Source organism: Henckelia pumila, chromosome 3 (assembly GCF_033568475.1).
Source record: "Henckelia pumila isolate YLH828 chromosome 3, ASM3356847v2, whole genome shotgun sequence".
NCBI lineage: Eukaryota > Viridiplantae > Streptophyta > Magnoliopsida > Lamiales > Gesneriaceae > Henckelia > Henckelia pumila.
Genome location: NC_133122.1, coordinates 142,378,668 through 142,401,154, shown reverse-complemented (window position 1 = coordinate 142,401,154; position 22,487 = coordinate 142,378,668). Strand labels below are relative to the sequence as shown.

The 22,487-nt window shown below is 34.3% G+C and overlaps 1 non-coding gene across 1 annotated transcript; it reads right to left on the bottom strand.

Moving 5' to 3' along the window:
• Positions 1-21,767: 21,767 nt before the first annotated feature.
• Positions 21,768-21,873, bottom strand: LOC140893954 (small nucleolar RNA R71). Its single transcript, XR_012153512.1, has one exon. It is a non-coding gene; the product is annotated as a small nucleolar RNA R71 (small nucleolar RNA).
• Between the last annotated feature and the right edge of the window lie 614 nt (positions 21,874-22,487).

Genomic DNA, 22,487 nt, shown 5'->3' with positions numbered 1-22,487 from the left:
TGTAGATTAGTTTTAATGGAGTCCTCCAGTGGTTATTTGATTAAATATTGATGATTATTAGACTCTTTAGCTTTTCTCATTCTCATTTTTAAATCAGTGGGTTATGCATAAAATTGCTTAATTATGTGTGTGTAACTATCAAATTTGGAGTTTTGGATTTGGTTTGATTATTTTTAGGCTATTTATTTGTATTTCATTAGGTTTGATTCACTTTCACGTTAATTATCCTTCCCAAATTATGTGGCTTTCTAACAACTGACACGTTGCAACTGGGATCATCAGGCATGCTTCCGTTGCATTGAACGTTTGGCAGTCGGAGGTCGTTCGAGCCAGGCAAGAGCAGATGGTTCGGCAATGCACTGTACCTGTTAAATCTCAAATCAAGACAGTTGAAATGAAGCTTAGCTCTTGAAAAAATCAGATTTCATGTCTCCGGAAGAACCTCGTAAGCCACGTGTTTTCTAATTATATAGTGTTGCACACTGACTCGGATTGGTCATGCCCTCTTACCGCTATCATCTCATGCTTTTTACAGATCACTGAAAAGAGAAGGAGACAAAAAGGTTTTTGCTCTTAGTAGCAATTCGATAGCTAGCTAGATTTCTTGATATAAATACATAGTTATCCATGCTGCTATATATGCCACACACGAAATTAACCTCTTAAAATAATGGAGTCATTCTTCAATATATATATTATATTATATTATTTTATTACGTAATTTTCATAATAAGCACAATTAATAATGAAATTCGATCTCTCAGTTTAATTAGAGACATGTTTATTATATTCCAGTCATTAATGTTGTAATTTTGATCTGCATGCTTTAAAAATTAATATTAGTTTACATCACTCCAAATAAAAATGTCCACTTGTATCGATCGATCAAGAAAAAATCAAATGTAAATGCAAATTAATTCCCCGTTTAATTAATTAGTCAATGAAAATGGCGAGTACTCTACTATATAATAATTTGGTTTCAAAGTGAATATCCCTCCCAAAGTCCAACCACCACTGTGCCTCAGTCCTTGTAGCTGATTCAATGTCTGTTTCTGGATTAATCCAAGGTCAACTCCTAGAGATAACATGTATATATCTTTTGATTTTTGGTGTTTAATTTCTTAATTAGTTCTAACCTTTTGTCTCCTAATTAAATTGATCGATCTGGGATATATATATGCATGCAGTTGTTGGTTGTAATAAGTTTAGAAACACCGAGTGGATTTCACGGCAAGATCCCTACGTTTGTGTGGATTATGCCTGCTCCAAGCATCGTACACGTACTCGTCATGGTCAGCCCTGCATATGCATGCATCTATATACATACATATATATAAAATTTATTATTGATTAATGTATTAATTTTGTTGATGCATGCAGGAGGAGGGAGATATCCTACCTTTCAAGAGAAATTCTAGATTACATTGGTACAAGGGTTATTGGAGATTAATATTACTGTCTGGAATAGCAACAAATTGACTTCTGACGATTTTATTGGAAATGGAAAGTAAATATATATATATATATATATATATATATCTGAATTAATATTTTATCTGATGATTTACATATTAGCTAGCTATTGCAGGGAGTTTATTTCAGGGCTACGACGACAGTTGCTGGCCTTTTTAAGGACAGGAAAGGCAGGTATATATGGTCCACGGCGTCATGACTTTCCGATCGATATATATTCAGCATGCATGTAAAAGATTATATTTTTATGTTGTTTGATGTTTTTTCATAAAGCATACATACTTGATGCCACTATTTATGATTTTCAATGGTTACATTTGTTTTTTGAACTTAGTAGCAATTTGGATACAATGACTTGGATTCGTGGTCGTTGTCCGATGTAAGTTTCCCACTGCATTCCTGAATCTACATTATAAGTTATTGACAAGCATTGCGTTTCAGACACTTTATCGGGCAGATTTATTCTACTGTATGGTTTTCATTTTTCTTCCCATGTTCTCTCTGTTTCCCCTCTCCTACAGCTTGAGCAGAAACAGAAGTATGCCACATGGAAAGAGGCAGATATAAGGAAGGCTATAAAAGAAGGGAGGAAGCCTCTGCTAGGCCCGAGAGGTAACAGATGGTTTATGCTTGTAGCATTCGATTCAGCTCCATATATATAATTTCTTTGATAAAAGTGAATCTTGTATTTCGTTCCTCTAAGAAACATGCAGACAGAACTATTGTATTTCTCTCATGAGAAATCTCTACCTTGTTTTGAATCAGCCAATAGACAGGTTTTGAATCGGCCAGTAGACATGTTTTGATGTGTTTCATATGATTTTTCATTCTGTATGGCTTAGGAGATTAAATATAAGGTTTGGATAAATAAATATTGATAAGTTGCATATATTATTCATGAAATGGGATGCTGTTTTTCTTTCGCAAATAGTTGACTCCACACTGTAGTTATGAAATCATTGATCACGGTGGTTGTGAAACTTTGAAAGGAGTATTATAGTGTTTTTTTTTAAGTTCTTACTAACTCAATCAAGTTAACTTTTCTCATGGTTTTATTCTTGTTTGCTGTTATTGTTCAGCACATTCCCAGTCCTCCAAATGGATTTAGCATTCTGAGAGTTGGTCTGATCGCCGACTCCGGTTTGAAGCAGAAAGCATAGCGCATGGCCGAGATGAACACGAAGAATTCGATTATTTGTTATATTTGAATGATTTATAATATTGAAATATTGTATATTAGATTTAATTTTCAAAAATTTTGAATATTGAGTGATAATATTAAAAATTTGTGAATTATATTTTTTTTTTGTTTTTTATTTGAGAAAAGACAACGCTTTTTAAACGTTGTCGTAGGTGGAAAAAGCGTTGTCTTTACTAAAAAAGACAACGCTTAAAAAGCTTTTGAACTACGACAACGCTTTTTTGTGACAAAGACAACGCGAAAAAAGCGTTGTCATTTTTAGATACGACAACGCTTTAAAAAACGTTGTCTTTTTCAGAAACGACAATGCTTTTTTCGCGTTGTTTTTGAGCGTGGTCTTTTACAACATTGGATACGACAACACTTTTTTGGGGACATTAACAACGCGAAAAAAGCGTTGTCTTTGGCCGTTTTTCTTGTAGTACCAAGAAAAACTTTCAGAAGAACTCATACAAGAGCAAGTGAAAGTTTCAACGATTGCAACTGCTGGACATGTGGAGCAAGAGGACATATATCTACAAATTTTCCAGAAAACGAGAAAAAAAGAGTTAAACTCTTTGAAGCAACACCAGATATGGATGATGCGGTCTTCTTTCAAGATCTAGTCCAAGTATATCAATTTGAGGATATCCCCTCAGATGAAAGCATATACGAAAAAGAGATATTGTTTAGTCAAGAAGATTCTGAGGATGGATCAGAATCAGAATCAGAATAAAGAAGAAGTGTTTCGGCATGAAACACATGAAAGTTTGGCTGGATTCTTTAGCCAAACCACGATATCTCATAATATGGTCCAAATGATTATGAGAGAAAATCCAACGTTACAAAAGTACCAGGGATTTTCGGCAGGACAAGTAGAAAGAGTCTTAGTCAACCTAGGGCTTAGACAAAGAAGACATAATTTGATTTACAAAGTATCCAGAAGGGAAATGGCAATCCCCATGGAGTTAACAAGTAATCAAATAGAGATGCAGTTAATTCCTTTTGAAGAAATAAGAGAGGAATTGCAAAAGTTGAAAGGTGAGGTAGCAAGGACGATGTCTTGGATTCATATTGGAGCAATTCAAATAATGATCAAGGCAACTTTTAAAGAAGAAATAGATTCATCCATAGATATCGTAGTATGCGATAAAAGAATGGAAAATATTCAAAATGCTGTCCTGGGTACTATCTCAGGAAATATTTGTGCAGGAAAAATTGTAGGAGTTATCTATCCAAGAATAGCCTACAATTTAGCTGACAGGGACTTTAGTCGAGCCTTGACGTTGCATCAAAACTTCAAGGAAAAGAGACTAATGAAGGAAGGTAATAGACCATATTCTATTACATATCAAATTTCATATGCTCTTTCTAATACTCATCATTCTGAATTATTTATTAGTTATGAGTTCATTGAAATTCCAGAGATCTTTGGGAAAGTTGCTCATGCAATATACCCAGAAAGAATCGAGTTTCCTTTAATTCAGGAAACAGACATTCAAATCCAAGACAGACCGGTTCTATACAGAGACCTTAAAATAGAACCTCGAAGGTTATCTTTTCAAGGAAACCGAATGACAAGTAGGAGATGGGACAAATCTCCTATTCAAGAAATTCCACCAGAAGAAAAAGAGTTTTCTATAATAGGAAAACTTAGATCTCCAGAAGGATGTAACTCGATTTACTATTTGGAACAACATGAAAAAGGAACTTACCAAGGATTGATAAATATTGGAGAATTGGAAGTTCAAATATGTGGAATTCTAGGAAAAAAAGTGGATCAACTCATTCTTGGCCTAGAGTTTCTGGAGGACCATAAACCATGGAAACGCCTTGAAAAAGGAATAGAGTTCATGGCAAAAGAAAAGACTTGGAGGATTCAATAAGAATTCTACGAAATGGAAAACCAAGAGAATTGGATAAGGGACAATCTCTTAATCAGATTCGAGAACTCTGTTTACAAATAGAGTAAGAAGCAGCTGTTGAAATTAGTAAGTCATAAACATGATTTACTAGATCGCATTGAAGAGGTAGAAAGGAGTAACCATACTCTACCTTCTGAAGCCTTAGGAAGACTAAAGGTGAATAGTCTTAATCGGATTACTGAGTTACAACACAGTCTTAAAAATGGCAGGGCCATTTAGTAATCCCTTTAAAAAATGACAACAAGTCCTTTCTCCATATACATTCCGATAGGGATGTTGTATGAACAATATAAGGCTGAATACTTTGCAGCTTATATTGATTCGGGAGCAGAAATTTGTACAGCAAAAAGAGGAGTCTTCCCTGAAAAATGTGAAGAAGATTTGCCAAAAATTGCTGGACGAAATTTCTCTCGAAAAATTTTAATTCTTTGCAAAGGAATAAAACAAGCAGAGATCCTTATAGGAGGAGCAGGTCAGACACTTTGGTACAAGGTAAAGACACCACCAATCTATTTCCATGATACAGGAGCTGATATCCTGTTAGAAAATAACTTCTTACAAATGTTTAAGAAGTACACACAAGACAATGAGTCAAGAAGACTTATGCTCACTACAATTTGTGATCATAAAATTATCGTTCAAAGACTCAAAGTTGCTTTTTATCGACAATTGCCGATAATATTTCGTAGCCAGCGTGGTGATAAGGGACAACTTTTTCACCCAAAAATAAAAGATCCAAGAAGGTTTGGAGAAACAATGTTGAAAATAACAACAAAACAAGAACTCCAAACAGAGGATATGGAGCTTCTCAAGGTAACTCTAAATCATAGAGATATAGAGTTAGAAAATAAGGTATCTCTTGAAGATGTCAAAAAGAGGCTCAAAGAAAGTTATAATGAGCATCATTTGGCATGGTGGGATAGAAATCAACTCAAAGCCAGTCTTACTCTAAAAGAAGGCAAAGAGTATGAATTCGTCAGATATAAGCCTATCCCGATGAACATAACAGATCAAAGGGATATGAAAATGATTATCAAGGAACATTTGGACCTTGGTCTAATCAAAGAAGGAGTTTCACCATATAGTAGCCCAGGTTTTCTGGTCAAAAATCATGGTGAAATAAAAAGAGGGAAACCCAGGTTAGTTATTAACTACCAAGGTATTAATAAAATCCTGGAGTTTGACGGGTACTTCATACCTAGTAGAGAACATTTAATTAGCTGTGTACGAAATGCTAGAGTGTTCTCAAAATTTGATTGTAAGTCTGGATTCTACCAGATAAGAATGGAAGAAGGCAGTAAGAAATTCACAGCCTTCTCTACTCCACAAGGACACTATATTTGGGAAGTTATGCCTATGAGATTGGCTAATGCATCCCAGATATTTCAAAGAAAGATGGATAACATTTTTAAAGATTATTTCAACTTTATGTTTGTTTATATTGATGATATTCTTATAGCATCAAAAAATATAGACGAACACGTTAAACACTTAGAGATTTTCTCTAAAATTTGTAAACAAGAAGGACTGGTGTTATCTGAAAAGAAAGCAGTCATAGAAACAAGGAAAATTGAATTCCTCGGTATTGAGATTGATGAAACTGGAATAATTCTACAACCCCATATTGTGGAAAAGGTAAAGAATTTTCCAGATAAACTCAAAGATATAAAACAACTCCAGAGTTTTCTTGGAGTAGTTAATTTTGCAGGGATGTTCATTAACAATCTAGCAATGTACAGAAAGGTGTTCAGTCCTTTGTTAAAAAAGGATGCTAGGTTTATATGGACCGATGACCATACTAAAAGGGTAAACCAATTAAAAGAGATATGTAAGAATCTCCCAAAAATGGCTATACCCGTAGATGAAGATGATCTGGTATTATTTACGGATGCCAGCGACGATTTGTGGGCAGCAGTCCTTACCAAAATCACTCCAGATGGGGAAATACCATGCAGATACTGTAGCGGTCTTTTTTCAGAATCTGAGGCCATTAGATGGCATATCAACGAGAAGGAATTTTATGCGGTTAAAAGGGCTTTTGAAAAATGGCCATTATTTTTACTTGCTAAAAAATTCACTCTGAAGGTTGATAACACCTAGGTAAAAGCTTTCCTAAAGAATAAGATTGAATCTAAATCTGAGAAAGCTAGGTTATTAAAATGGCAAGCATTATGTCAAAATTATATTTTTGATATTATTATTATTAAATCTCATGAAAATATTCTTGCAAATTTTTTAACAAGAGATGGAAGGCAGTGACGTGGATTCCATCCTGAAAATGCAGAGGCATCTTAGGGAACACCTTGGGTTGCTTCAAAACGAGTTCAACCAGTTAGCCATTAATGCTGAAATGGCCGGCAGGTTACAACAAGCTGATCGGATCAAAGTATCTAATCGAATTACAGGATGTATGCAAGATCAAACATAACTATGAGCTGCTATTCAAGGGCCAATTGTGAAGGCTATAGAGAAACCATTGGTTTCTCATAAACAAGATATACTAAAACCATTGGTTTTACAAGAACAAGAAATACAACCACCGGTTGTGAAACAAGATGTTGAGGAATCTAAAACTCAAGAAACAAGAGCTAATCTATCATCAGCCTTTGATGATCTGGATGAAGCAACAATTGATGAGGATAACTCATCAAGTCAACCCTCCGCCTCTGGGGTAAAAGAGGAAGAGATCAATCTTAGGCCCAACACTGACAAGGGCAAATCTAAGATTGATACTAATCCATCTATTATTTCTCCATTCCAGGTTTATCAACAGAAGTGGGAGAAATTGAATACAAGGAATGAAATCAACCCGAACACTTGCAGGGTTGATGTTGCAGGAATATATCCAAGGGTTTGGCTAAAAAACAATGTCAATCCTAAAGATGTAAAACTCTGGTATGAATTTGGGGCTTTGGGCTCAGTTTATACAACGTCACCAAGCTTTCTGGAGATATCACAGTTACCAAAATGGATTCAGGAAGCAGTCCAAGAAACATGGGCAAATAATGATCATTTGTCCAGAGGAGATGTGCTTGACTTATATTTTTTCAGTGCAGCTCCAGAACCAACAGTAAAAGGATCACACGAACCCTTTCATTTTATCAAGCTGAGAAGACCTGATATAAACAGGCATAAATTTATCAAGGATCCTAAAACTGAAGAAATACCCTTGGTGTCCACTTTCAGGGAAAATGAGATCTCAACCAGAAGGGCATGGGGTATTTGGGTCTGTCTTAGTGAGATGGACAAAGTCAAGTTTCCATTCAAATTTTATCAGAATTCTGTTAACGGATCGTTCCTGTTGAACACAATGACAGGAAAAACTACAGCATTTGCGGAAGAACTCTTCGAAAAGAAGAGAAATCTTTTGTGGAACAACAAGCTGCCGAGGAGTAAAGAAACTCGCCGAAAATTTTGTAACATGGCTCATATTGGACGATGGTCAGAGAATATCTGCCCAGAATGCCCAAATCAGAAGGAGCCAGAATTTGGAAAAACCTTTAGACCCCGAACGGATCGAAAGGATTTTTCCGAGACAAGCAAAGGTGGACAAGGACCACCAAAGATGCGTTTTCACAGGGGTCTACTTCAAAAGCAAAAGATGCCCCGACAACAATAAAGCAGGCATGTGAGGAGAATAAAGCCAAAAGAAAGTGGCAGACATGTGATTCCTCCACTAGTAAAAGATGCCATCAATAATGGAATAAAAAATTCAAGACAGCTGCCTCCTTCACTAGTAAAAGATGCCATCAATAATGGCATAAAGAAATACAAGACAGCTGTAATATTCCCTGAAGTTTCTCGGTGAAACGAGTGGAACTACAGCTATAAATACAGGCATTTGAGGAAGCTGAAGACATCGATCATTCCCTTCAGTTTTCTTACGAATAAAATTGTTGTAATATTTCTCTTTCTATTGTAATAAGTTTTCGTTTATGTATTTCAAGAACGAGGCTACTATGAGTAGCTAAACAAGTTGTCTTCTCCTCTTCAAAGGAGTTGATTTATGTAATAATATTATGTCTGAATAATTTTTCTAAAGTCTCTTGTTCTTTCATGTTCATATTTTATAATTAAATTTATATACCATACGCCTTAAGGTAGAAAACGAATTAAGGTTGTGATGGGTGTCATTGAAGGAGCTTGTGCAGAAACCATCTGTTGCGACTGCGTGGTTGGAGTGTGATGAGAACTTCGTAAAACTCGGCAGGTATGACCCGACGACATTATGGTCAAAGAGGTATTTAAATTTGATTTACTTTACGGAAGTATGTTGGACCCTAATCTAAAGTATATAGGCTGGAAACTTTGCGCAACCAATAGTTCTTCACGACATGAACTGGTTTGATAGGTAAAATAACGCCAAAGTACAAAAGATTAGTTGAATACTTGTTTAATCAAAATTGGAGACCACTAGGAAGTGCAAACTAAAAAATTTGAATGTAGGGAGTTAGGAGAAATTTATGTTTAGGTTTAGGGATTTTAAAATAATTACCCCTATATATAATTTCATTTTATTTACCAAAATTTCATATCATTTATAAAAGTTAAAATATTGTATGAAAAAAATAACTATAATTAAATTTTTTTTAAAAATAGTTTTTTGTGTAAAAATACTAAAGCTTGGAAAATTATTCCATAATATTCTCATATGTAAACAATCAAAAAGACGCCTAGAGCTAGTTTGACCAATATAATTAAATTGATTAGCGTGATTTGTAGATTATTACATCAATTCACAAATTAACCCAATGTACATCGAATTGGTGATATGTTCCATCGTCATAAGAAAACACATTAAAAATATTTATGAAATTAGTGGTAACAACGAAATCGTGAGTTAATTAATTTATTGATCACAATATTCATAACATTTCTAAAATTAGTGGTAACAACGAAATCGTGATTTAATTAATTTATTGATCACAATATTATACATTATCGGTGTAATTGCTAATATAACCAATCATAAAATTTTATAATTTCAACTCTGAGTATTAAGTAGTCGAAAAAATCAACTGTTTGAAAGATTAAAAAGCTTGTACGCAAAGTTTGATCACAATATTTATTAATGAACAGTTTTAAGTTTTCATGCATGCATGTTTTTAATCTGCATTTATCAAAACATTTGAAGAGACAAATATATACATATTTTTACCTATAATCATATATCTAAAATATATATTAAGGTATTCTAAAAAAAAATAAAATAAATAAATATTAATTATTAAGGGCCCCCGCCCCCCCCCCCCCCCCAAGATTATATCTAAAATATATATTAAGGTATTCTAAAAAAAAATAAAAATAAATACTATTTATCATCATATTATTTATCCATATATTAAATCATTATTTTACATTAATCAAATCATTAATTATTAATCTCACATCAATCAAATCATTGAACTCAAATCACTATATTACCCTTATAAATAATATAATTGTTATATTACTTATTGTTAAAAGGATAAAATAGTCATTTAACATTTTTATATAAAATTTAATCAATCAAATCAAATAAATCATAATCTATCAATCAAATCCAATACTATTTTAATTATCATTTCTTATTTATTTTTATTATATTATATTACTTATCTATATATTACTTATATCATACCTGAAACCAAACGGTGCCTAAGCACATGAATTTCGTTTTTGATTCAAATTTTTTAAAATTATTTTTTGAGTATTTTATTCGATTCATTGAAAATTTTTTTGTGCAAATTTTTAATATAAATATTTATTTTTATACGAAATTTTGAAAGTGACTGACTGATTGTCGGTACTCCGTACTTGGGTATACACATGGAGCCAAGATGAGCGCATGTAAATATAAATAAAATATTAAACTTGTAAGTGTTTTGACAGTTTTGATCAGGAAATACCAATAATAAATTTTAGAGTAAGTGTTATCTCTTAGTGTGGTCAATACTTCAAGACAAACAACGCAGCGGAATGATTAAATAAAAGTAAATAACACAAATATATTGGCAAAAAGATCACTAGAAAATAAATCAGTTTACAAAAACCAACTAGCGAACGTATATGAAAAACCTACTTTTCTCGACAAATTGAAAAAATAAATAACATCATAAAAAACTAGTAGAAAGTAGAATAGAAAAACCAATATGATGTTGAACTCATGTGCCGAAAACAAAAACCAAGGTTTCACTTTCAGAATCAACACTTCACTCGCGTGATTCTTCAAGTGTCTCCCACACTGCTCGACAACACGGTTATTCAGCAACGATCGAAGATAAAGCTTCTTCAGGAAAAATCTCGATCAACTCTCAAATATGTTCTGAATTATACTCAATTGATCTCGCTTCGTTGCTCTCTCTTTCGTCTTCAAAACGTTCCACCATCTTCTTTAAATAGAGATTAGAATTCCTTCCATGATTAGAATCCTACAAAATATGAAAACAAGATATTATCAGAAATCAAATATTTGCAAAATAACAAAATAATTATCACCAATTTTAAAACTTGTCTAAGAAGACAAAAAATCTAAAATAGAATTTTATCTCAATTAAGAAATAATTCAAAGGCACGTGAAACACGTCCTTTCAATCTCCTCATTTTTGTCTTTCTGGACAAAACACGCACAAACGAGTTCCAATAAACTCCCCCTTAGTTGAAAACCATTTCTCCCCTTGAATAAGTAAGTTTTCCCCTGAATTTAAAACATACACACAGTGTTGTTACTCGTGTTGGAAACACAAGGAATAACATGTGTAACAGAGCAACATGGGGATCCTATTCATATTAGAGCAATACGAGAGTATCATCAGAGTATTACTTAGGGAGTTAAAATTAAAGCATAGTAAAAAGATATAAGATCATAAAAAATCAGAGCAATGAGATTAGAGTAAAATGATATATAGACTAAGAATACTTCTTCTTCATTTTTAGCATTTCCATCTTCAGCTCAGCATATTCAGTCCAACATCCGAAGTTTCCAGCATCCAAAGCTTGTGAGTTTGTGCCAACTACATCTCCCCCTAGCTTTTTGACCAGAAACATCCAATTCAAGCATCAATAAATACTAAGCCAATAATGCTTCAGAGTTCACAATGAATTTCTTGTCTTTCACCATCTGATCCATATGATCTTGCATACAACATGAGAGTACTGCATAAAATCAGTTGTGGGAGTAGTGTAGTGCATAGCTTCAACAGTGTTGGCATATTGTGTTGGTAACACTCGACTCAACACTAGATGCAGACCAAGTTAGGTCTATCTTCCTCAATGACAGCGTGAGTAGGCACAGGTTTAAAACCTTGTCCTTTTTCAAAATGGTCAGAATTTGCTTTAGTAAAATCTCCTCTCATCAAAACAAACGAGTTAGTATCTCATGAGAGTAAAAACATTTTCCTTCCAAGTAAATGAAATAGAAATATTAAGCAGGGAGTTAGAGAGCAAATTGAACAACACAAAACAATGAATGTGATTTTAATCAAATTTGTGCAAAATATAGGGTGACCAAATAATAAAAAAAAAATACTATCAACCCTTCACCTTTCAAAAGATCCATGCAGAAACACTTTAAAAAAAACAATGGGTAAAAATTTGAATTTAAAGAAATAAAATCCAACCCAATTATGACAATAATCTCTTATTCAAAAAAGCCAAATCTTCCCATAAATAACACCACATCGACTCAACTCCACTAAATCATTGTCAATCACAAAATATCAATTTTTAGCAAATAGGGTATTTCACCTTATTTTGTCCATTTAGAACTTACAACCCTGAACAGAAAATATTCACAATTTATGATATGCATGACCTAAGTTATGCCTAAAACAGAATATAATGATATTAGATCAACAATAAAATGCATGTAGAGTATGTGCACAATACGTTTTAAGCACTAGTGTTGGCAACACTTTCCAACAACACTGTAGTCTTCAAAATATTTTGATGAATTTTTTTCACACTTCCAGAGCCATGTATCATTATTTTTTTTTGATTCAAAAGTGGTAGCCTGCACACTAAAAGAACGATCTTCATTGGACTCCTTTAGGTAGCTTTTTCCAATTTTCTTCCGATTTTAGTTTGATTTTCAAGACATTGGTCATTGATATTTTATCAAACTATACTCTAAATTTGCGAAACCACTTTTCACATGGGACAAGATCATGTAATACACGAACATCTTTCAACTACTTCGTGGTTTAGTTAGAGCACATTATCATGACAAGTGTGGTCTAAAAAATTTTTTTGCAGAAGAACTACAACATGTTAGTTAATATCATCAAACAGTGCAAAACATAGGACATAATGAAAATGCAGTATGCCTAAAGTCCTAAAAATGCCCATGCATGTTTGGTGTTGTCCTTCAGTGTTGGCAACACTTAGGGACAATAATCGTGAGTGATTATAATGAACACATGCTAAGAGATTTCCTTAGGTTGGAGGATCTCTCAAAATCTAATGATTTTGTGAATATATCTGCAGTTGGTTATTTGTTCTAACAAACTCCATACGGATCAAACCTTTCTCTACTAAATCTCGAATAAAGTGATGTTCAACGTCAATGTATTTTGTTCAAAAGTGTCGAGATGGATTCTTTGAAATGTCAATTTCTCTCGAATTATCACAATAAAAATTTGTACACAAACACATACTGAGCATAATATCAAGACGACTTACATTCAAATACAAAATATTACCAATAATCTTGCAGTATCCAGTGTTGTCAACACAGTTTGCAACACTGTCCTTACACAACTTTTCATTTGAATCCATAGGTGTTTTCTTTGGCGCAATATCAGAGATAAAATAGGAGTGACTTACCTGTGAGTACACGAAACTCATGCATACTAACCTAAAGGAATATTTATTCTTACAAAATCTCTTGGGTTTTAAAAAAAAATTTAATTAAAGTCTTTTGCCTTTTTTGGACATGAAGTTTTTTCATGATAAAGTTTAGTTAATTACTTAGACAGTAGATTTGAGATATTATTATGTTTTATCATAATCTCATATCTAATTGATTTATATTCCTTATCTTTGTAGATTTGGTTTGATAAAAAAAGGAATAGAGATCAACATGAATCAAGAATCCTACGTGTAGTAGCTCGGTTCTATTTTATAAGTTTAAGTTGCTAATCATGTTTAAATTTAATAAAACATGATTAAAGGATTTGAATATGATCTAACGGACCAAGGAATTGGTCCAGAATGTCTGAAAAATGCTAAATGGGTTTATTTTGGGCTCGGGAAGTTTGGAAGATCCGAACTAGGATCGGAGCCTCCGATTTGATCGGAACCAACAAAGCAGTTCGAAAGCAACGTAAGAGATCGGAACGTCCGATCCTGAGATCGGAGCTTCCAATCTGCATCAGCCGGGACGTGGCATTAGGATTTGTACATGTAGCTGCATGCAGGAGATCGGAACCTCCGAAGTGCAAATCGGAGCTTTCGATCGTAGCCGATGGACATGTTTCATGCATGCAAAGATTGGAGATTCTGATCTTCGTCTATAATTAGGGGTCGGGTTTGCCTCATTTTCACTCATTCCACACCTCTCCTTGGCCCATGTTAGCTCAATTTTAAGAGCTTTTGGGTAATTTTATTTTAAGAGTTGGAGTAGGTAGTAGTTTTTTAAATAGCGGACAATGTCCTTAGTAGTGGCCAGGCGGCGAAGCTCTGGCGAGGCATCCAGGGGTTGAAGATAGGCTATGCACAGGCTCCGGGGCATACGACATCAGCGGGCTGACGACGGATGAAGGTATGACTTTGGTTTCCTATAGTAAATAGGGAGTAGGCTATAGTTTATGTAACACCTCAAAATTAGCCTAATCGAGATTTTAGGAGATTAAGATGGATAATCAGATATTAGGAAATTTGAGGATTTTATTGATATTCGATAAGGGACTGAATTGCAATTTTTGAATAATTCAGGGAACAAAGTGCAAAAATGGGATTTAATATGTATTCTTGGCCCTTAAAGGATTGGTTGACTAGTCTTCTTTCTTCTCCCTCTATAAGGCTCGAAAATATTAAGTTCTTAATTACGAAATTTAAGATTTAAATTTCTAATAAGAGAGAAAAGATGAATTTAAGATTGTATGGAAATTAGAGATTTCAATTTCGGGTCAGAAATATTTAATTTGAAGATTTTCGGATTTTAAGATTTTAATATCCGAAATTCTTAAATTAAAAGATTAAAAATAATTGAATTGATATTTATGGAATTTAAGATGTAATTCCAAGATTATAAACTTCAAGGATTTAATATGAAGATGAAATTCGAGCAAGGACTCATTTGCAAATATTGAACAGTTCAAGGACTAAAATGCGATAAGGTCCGAAATGATTTAATTTTAATTCGAGAATATTTAATTTGAGAATATTTAGAGTTTAGAATGAATTCTATTATTCTTAAATTATTTAGGATTGAAATTGAATTAAATCGCTTGTCCGGGGACTGAATTGCAATTAGGCCAAAGTTCAGGGATCAAAATGCAATTCCCTTGCAACTTGGTCATTAAAAACGTGAAAAGGGATCAGATTCCCAGCCAAGAACGAGAGAAGAGGGCAGAAAGGGTTCCAAGCCAATTTTGCTCTTTCAAGTCCCGATAAAAATCGATCCGCCCGATAGAATTTTCGATTGATCGTATATTCGCGATCACAGCTCCGAGTGCTACGTTTTGACGTAAGTTTTATGAAGTTCTACCATGTTTGAATTTTATGATGTTGTTAGAATTAAGATTTGATTGTATAAACATGTTCTAGCATATACGACGATAGCATATCTAAGACGGATCCAGAAACGATTGTCGTTTGAACATGTTTTCGATTTTTGAAAGATTTTTCAGAAATTTGATTTTTAGGGGCTGACTATTTCGAAATTAAGCTGAAGAATTGGTGATGATATTTGAATGATATGATTGTATTAATGCTGTTAATGCCTTTGGGATTTCTGATTTCGTACCGTTATGCCGCCGGTTCAAGATTTTGAATTGTTATGCATTCTCAATGTCTAGAGCTCATCTTCAAGTTATTGTGGATGAATTGAATATGTGATTATGTTGAGAATGAAGATATAATGATATTTGAATCGAAAGATTTATCGGACTCGAATAGTTGCGACGTCGGTTTGAATTTCGATTGTATTAGCAAGATTTGAACTGCATAAGCCTGAAAGACCCATCGATTCAGATTGGAACTTGATTTTTTTAGATATGTCATAATCTATTTCAGATTTGAATTGAAGATTATCGAAGTTGAATCGACGAGTTCGAGTTCAAATGACTTGAAGTGTTTGAAGTTGAATCACAAAAAAATCACCTTCAAGTAGCACTGATTGAAATGAGCAGAATTGTATGACCGATTTGGCTAGCTTTGAGATGATCAACATTGGCAACAGATTCAATATGTTTGAATCGCGATGAAAGTTATGAATAGACATTAATAAGATGGGCAGAATAACTCGAGATTGTTTCTGATTATCGAGTTGCCTAAAATCACATACATGCATGTTTTCATATATGTTATTGTTTATGTTTACATAAATGGGATAGATTATTCAAGATAGATATCTTTTTGAATTTCCAGAATATTTATGTAAATGTTTACTTGTCTTCTTTGATTTATAGTATTTTCTGTATTGAACATGTTTTATGTATTACATGTGATACTTACAGATTTGTCGGTATCATTGAGTGATTATATGCTCATATGATTATATGATTGATGTGTTCAAGGTGTTTTATAGCATTTAATGCATACAAAACATGTTGCATTCATCTTGAACTCTAGCCTGAAAAACACAGAGGGCAGAATGGCCTAGAGTGCAGATGACGTTTGGAGAACTGTAGTGAGTAGCATGGAATGTAGATTTACTTCCAGAGTCAGATGACTCATGGCACGGAATATAGATTTATTTTCCAAAGCTAGATGACTCACTATAGTTGCAACAAAGTCAGGGGAATTGAGATATTTAACAACACCTCGATTGGGAGAGTCGGTGGTCGGTTAAAGATTTTATTTCTCCGGGATCCCAGAACTACAATTTATTGATATCAGATTTGATAGCCTATTCCTTGGCACATGCATTGCATTTATGCATTAACCTAGAGATTTCTATGGTTTAGAATATGCGTTTATAAATGCTAGCATGTTATGTTATTATATGACATTCATGATTGAATAAGTTACATGCTTAAATGATGTATATGCATGTTGTTCATACTGAGATTTATTCTCACCAGAGTTATCCAGCTGTTGCTTTGTTTGTATGTGTGCATTGCATCAGGTTGGGGCATGATTAAGTTAGAGTTGGCTTGGATAGTTCGAGAAGAGTCATAGCATGTGGTGACTCGGGTTTTAAGCAAATGACATGTATTTATGATTTGGTAAACATGTTAGAAAACAAGAACCTTTGTATATGTTATTTTTGCCAAGTATTGATTTATACTTGAGAGTTCATGTATTCTAGATCACTTGATATTAGTTTGAATGCATGTAAAATTATCTAGAATCATGTTGAGAAGTTTATATGACATTTGTATTTGATTTGGAATCAAATTGTACAGCAAAGATTCATTTTTATGTTCTGGACAGGGTGCCCGCTCGATCGGGTGAACTCCACCGATCGAGCGCGGCCTGTGAATTTCCAAAACAGAGACATGAGTTTTTGGGCTCGCTCGATCGGGTGAGTTCCACCGATCGAGCGAGGCCAAAAGGGATTCAGACCCGAGAGCTTGATTTTCTAGCTCGCTCGATCGGGTGAGTTTACCCGATCGAGCGAGGTGCTGAGACTTTAAAAAAAAAAATTTTTTTTTAGCTCTTGGTTTGAATATTCTTTTATTATATGATTAATTGTTAATTAATTATTTATTACCCTAAGATGAGATTAGCAACCCGAGATCCCCACAACAGGTGGTATCAGAGCATAAAGTCTTGGAATAAGATAGAAGTTGAGCGGGGTAGATTGAGTCGCATGCATTGATAGTATTGCATGAGTATGCTTTACTTGTTTTACAGAATTATATGCGACTATGATTGCTTGATTGAACACTACTTGCTTTATTGAGATAAGAATTACATGCTTATATGCTGATATGTATGCCTGATTTCTTGAATTCATTTGAATACATGAATTCGTTGCAAGCATATAATATGTGAAAAATCTTGAGAATTTGCAAGCATGTGTTCTATTCAGAAGCATGAGAGTATATGTATGTTATTTATATTCTCTGCCATATATATTGCCATATATATTGCTTCTGTTATCGAATAAGACAGACTATGCAGATAGCATGAGAACCTCAGACAGAACAGAACCGCAGATAGAACAGAACAGTGTTGAGATAAGTTTTTGAGCCGATTGCACTGAGAAGTATGTGAGTTGAACAACTCCAAAGCTATGAATCATCAACTCAAAAAGATACAGAATATGCTATGTCTAGAAAGGAGTTGATTTGAAGAGCTGGATCAGTTGTTCAAGAGAAGAATATTCAGATGAACATAGAATCAGCTTGATTTTATATCAACTCCATGACTTAGCAAGAATTTGGTGAAGTTGCCAGAAGAAGTACTGAAATTGTTTGGCAGGTAAGTAAACAGAATTGTTTTTTTCCGTATATGCTAAAGAAGATAGAACAGTAGACTTTGCAGACTAGAAGCATAAGTTGATTTCAAGACAGTAATAGAAGAACGAAATCATGAACTGGTAGTACGAGGCAGAGTTGAAATTTTATTCACGCCTCTGTAAGTGTGAAAACCTATGATCATCACCTTCACTAAACTTTTATAGCAGTATAGCTATGAAGCAAGCGATAGTGACAATAACAGCAAAGATCGAGTCAGTCTAAATGCCAGCAGATGAAGATATATAAGCATAGCTCCCCTAGCTGAAAGGCTCAAGTTGTATCAGATAAGAATATTATAGGTAAGTGAGTTAATTCTAGTTAACCGTTTATATATTGATTGCATAGCATACATTCATAGATCAGTGATTTGTTATGCTATAATCTGTATCTGATGAGCCTGTATTCATCGTATTTGCTGAAATTTTGCCTTTGAGTAGATGGAATACATTTGTAAGATTAGTCATAGAAAATGAAATACAAAATTGAGGAAATAAGATTGAATGTGCTGATATCAGGCATGAGATATTAAGCTAGAATGCATTATAGATATTAATGCAATAACTGAGTACCAGTTACCAGTTGATTGAATCCGTGCACTGATAAAGAAATAGACATGACTAGAAATTTATGATATGAGTTTCAGAAAGTAGATTTTGTTATTTCGGTACTGGTTATATCACGATGACCATGGAAGAATGTCAGTAGAAGTCTGGTTGATATATTGAACTCGTATAGAATTAACCTAGAATTGACAGCTATGTCAGTGGTTAGAATGTACAGAAATAGTTCAATTACATATTTCGACTTTTCTACGACATGAATGCAGTTCTATATAGAATGGTGTCTAGTACTAAGGTATTATGACAACTTGTATAGAAGAGCATTACTTGAACTGAAGAAATTCAGAAACAGCTAGCAGATTGCGTAGAAAAGAGTTATGTGGTACCGAAATAATGATTAATCCTATGACAATAAGTTAAGTCGAAAAGAGTATATTCGACTATTGTCAGCTGAGAATTAAGAATTAATAAATGAACTCATATCAATAGAGAATAAGAAAAATCAGTTACAGTTGAGCTTTTTCTTCAATTTTGCTGAAACTATTCCATCATAGAAATCATGATTCTTGAATTTCTTGCTATCGATTCTGAGGTTTTTGTATTCGACCTCGATCGATTTTGATTGACTCTTATTCCTTTGCTAGAGTCTGTTTTGATTCATTTGCGTTGAGTTTTGAAATGCAAGTGAGTTGTTTTCACTTAGCAGATTTTGTCATTCAGAATAGTTGATTTTGGATGACTTTGAATTGAGCGAGTTCCTTTGATTTGAAATTTGAGAATTATTGATTATTTGATGTGTTTATTCAGTATATCTTGATGTATTTGGCTCGTAACTGATAGAAATTCAGATTCAGATCATCAGTAAGATTTATGGGTTTTAGCTAATTGCTGGATTTATTGAGTACAGATATATACTTGTTGAATGTTTATGTTTGACAGATAATCAAACGATCAGAATTGTTGCGATCCAAGCTAAACTCGAATTGGTTTGGAAAGATAAAAGCAACATATTGCTTGAGAACGCTAGTGATGAGTGCAATTTATGCACTTATATTTTATATGATTTAGCTTGGCTTTTGTTGTGTTTTGAGTGATATTATGCATTTTCCTTGTTGTTTGTGTTGTTTGCAGGAATTTAAGTGTTATTCATTTTAATCGGCCAAAAGAAGTGAAAAGGAGGTGAAAAAAGAGTTGAAAAAAAAGAAATAAAATTGCCCAGACTAGCGCCCCAGCGCTACAAGCCAAGCGCTCCAGCGCTACACGGAGCTTTCCGAAGGGTGAAAAGTCGAAGAAATAGCGCTCCAGCACTATCAAACCAGCACTCCAGCGCTGTTGAGGAAATTGGACGGGCGCTCCAGCGCCAATGACTAGCGCTCCAGCGCTGCGCAATCCTAAAATTTGGAAAGTTTTTGATCAAGTTTAAGAAAGGATTTTAAGGCTGATTCTGGGGGATACGAGGGTTAGAGAGAATTTTTCAGAGCATAAGACGACTATTGAGCGATTGGAAGTGCACAAGAGCTTGAGAATTCGGTACGAAGACGGAAGACGGCGGCATCCGGCGATGGAGAAGCTTCATTCTAATTCGTTCTACTTTCTCTTTGAACTCTGTTTTTCTTAGTTTATGGATTGTTGGAAAAACATGAGTTATTTGATTTTGAATTGCGTTATGAACTAATTTCTTAGTCTAGAGGTAGACGGATCTTGACTGGAACCCATGATTGACATATTTTGATTTATATATTTAAATTTCTTCACACAGTTTATGTGTGTTTTCCTGATCTTAATGCTTTCAATTTACTGGCCATAGATTGAATGATATTTTATTTAGAATCTATCACTCGAGAGAGGAGATTTTGAATACGACATAGGAAAATACATCCTTGGTGTTTATATTGTTCGAGAGGCATATAACTCCATAGAAGTCGTTATAAGAATTCTTGTGCTATTTAACGGATTTAATAATTGAACTTTGATAGAGATATTGAGTTTGTTATTGAATACGAATTTCTTCTTGACACTCGAGAGAGGTAGTAGAAAATAATAGGGATTTTTGGCTAATAAACTAGAAGATTTTATAATTGAACAATCATTAGAAATAAATTGTGGTGTACAGTCAAGTGAAGTCGAACCTCTAGCATTCATCACTTATTGAATTTTTTCTCGTGAACTCGTAGTTATTTAGTTTTGTTTCTTGCAAAATTTAGTTTTATAAAAATCAAATCAACTTCGTAGCTCTACATAGGATTAGGATTATATTAGTTGCAAATATTTGATATAATATCATTTATTCATTCTCCGTGGGAACGATCTGGACTTAAATTCCTGTATTATAACTTGACATCGTGCGCTTGCGAGCGAAAAACACGCAACAAGTTTTTGGCGCCGTTGCCGGGGATTGAATTTTATTTGATTTATATTAAATTGTGCTAATTAGTCTTAATTTTGATTTAGAGCATTTTATTTTATTTGTTGGTTCTAATTTTAAATTTTTTTTTATTTTTGTCTATGCAGTTTATGCGAAAAAGCCAAAGTTACGACTCACTGCTCTTTGATCCGGAAATCGAGAAAACTGCTAAAGCTTTGCGAAAAGTTAGAAGAGAAGAGTTGCAACAAATGGCTGAAGAAAGAAAAAGGGAAAGAGCTGTCAATAATGCTCAGGTGCCGATCAGAGATCACTTTCGACCGGTGATCAATACACATTATTCTGGGATTGCTCGGCAGAACATCACGGCGAATAACTTTGAATTGAAGCCAGCTCTGATTAATATGGTGCAGCAGAATCAGTTCAGGGGTGCAGCTACTGAAGATCCAAATTTGCACCTGCGTACTTTTTTGGAGATTGCTGACACAGTAAAGATTCATGGTGTTACTGAGGACACCATCAAACTACGATTGTTCCCGTTCTCTCTTAGGGACAATGCTCGTAGTTGGTTGCAATCACTACCTCTTGGGAGTATCACTACATGGGATGATATGGCTTCCAAATTTCTGGCTAAGTATTTTCCACCTGCTAAGTCGGCTCAGTTGAAAATAGAGATTACTACATTCAAACAGCAAGATTTTGAGCAGTTGTATGAAGCCTGGGAGCGGTACAAGGAGTTGCTTAGAAAGTGTCCAAACCATAATTTTCCGGACTGGGAACAGATTGAATTATTCTACAATGGTTTGAATGGGCCAACTCGTATTTCTGTGGATGCTGCAGCTGGAGGTTCGATATTTTCTAAATTTCCTGAACAGGCTTATGAGATGCTTGAGCAAATGACTGTTAACAGTTATCAGTGGCCGAGTGAGAGATCTGCAATAAGGAAGCCTGCTGCTGGAATTCATGAAGTGGATGCATTCACTGCTTTGACCGCTCAGATGGCTACTATTTCTACACAGTTGGCTGCACTGACCAAAGGGAATCAAAGTTCTAATGAGACAGCATCACTGGCGACTGCCATAAATTCTGCTAATGGATTTGAGAGTGTGGAGCAAGCTCAATATGTGAACAACAGGAATTACAACAATTATCGAGGTAATCTTGTACCCAATCAGTATCATCCTAGTTTGCGTAATCACGAGAATTTTTCTTATGCAAACAATAAGAATGTGTTGAATCCTCCACCGGGGTTCAATACTCAGAATGGTGAGGGTAAGGCATCGTTGGAAGATTTGGTGGGTAGTTTTATTGCAGAATCATCCACAAGATTTAAGAGGAATGAAAATAGGCTTGACAGTATGGAGACACACTTGACCAATG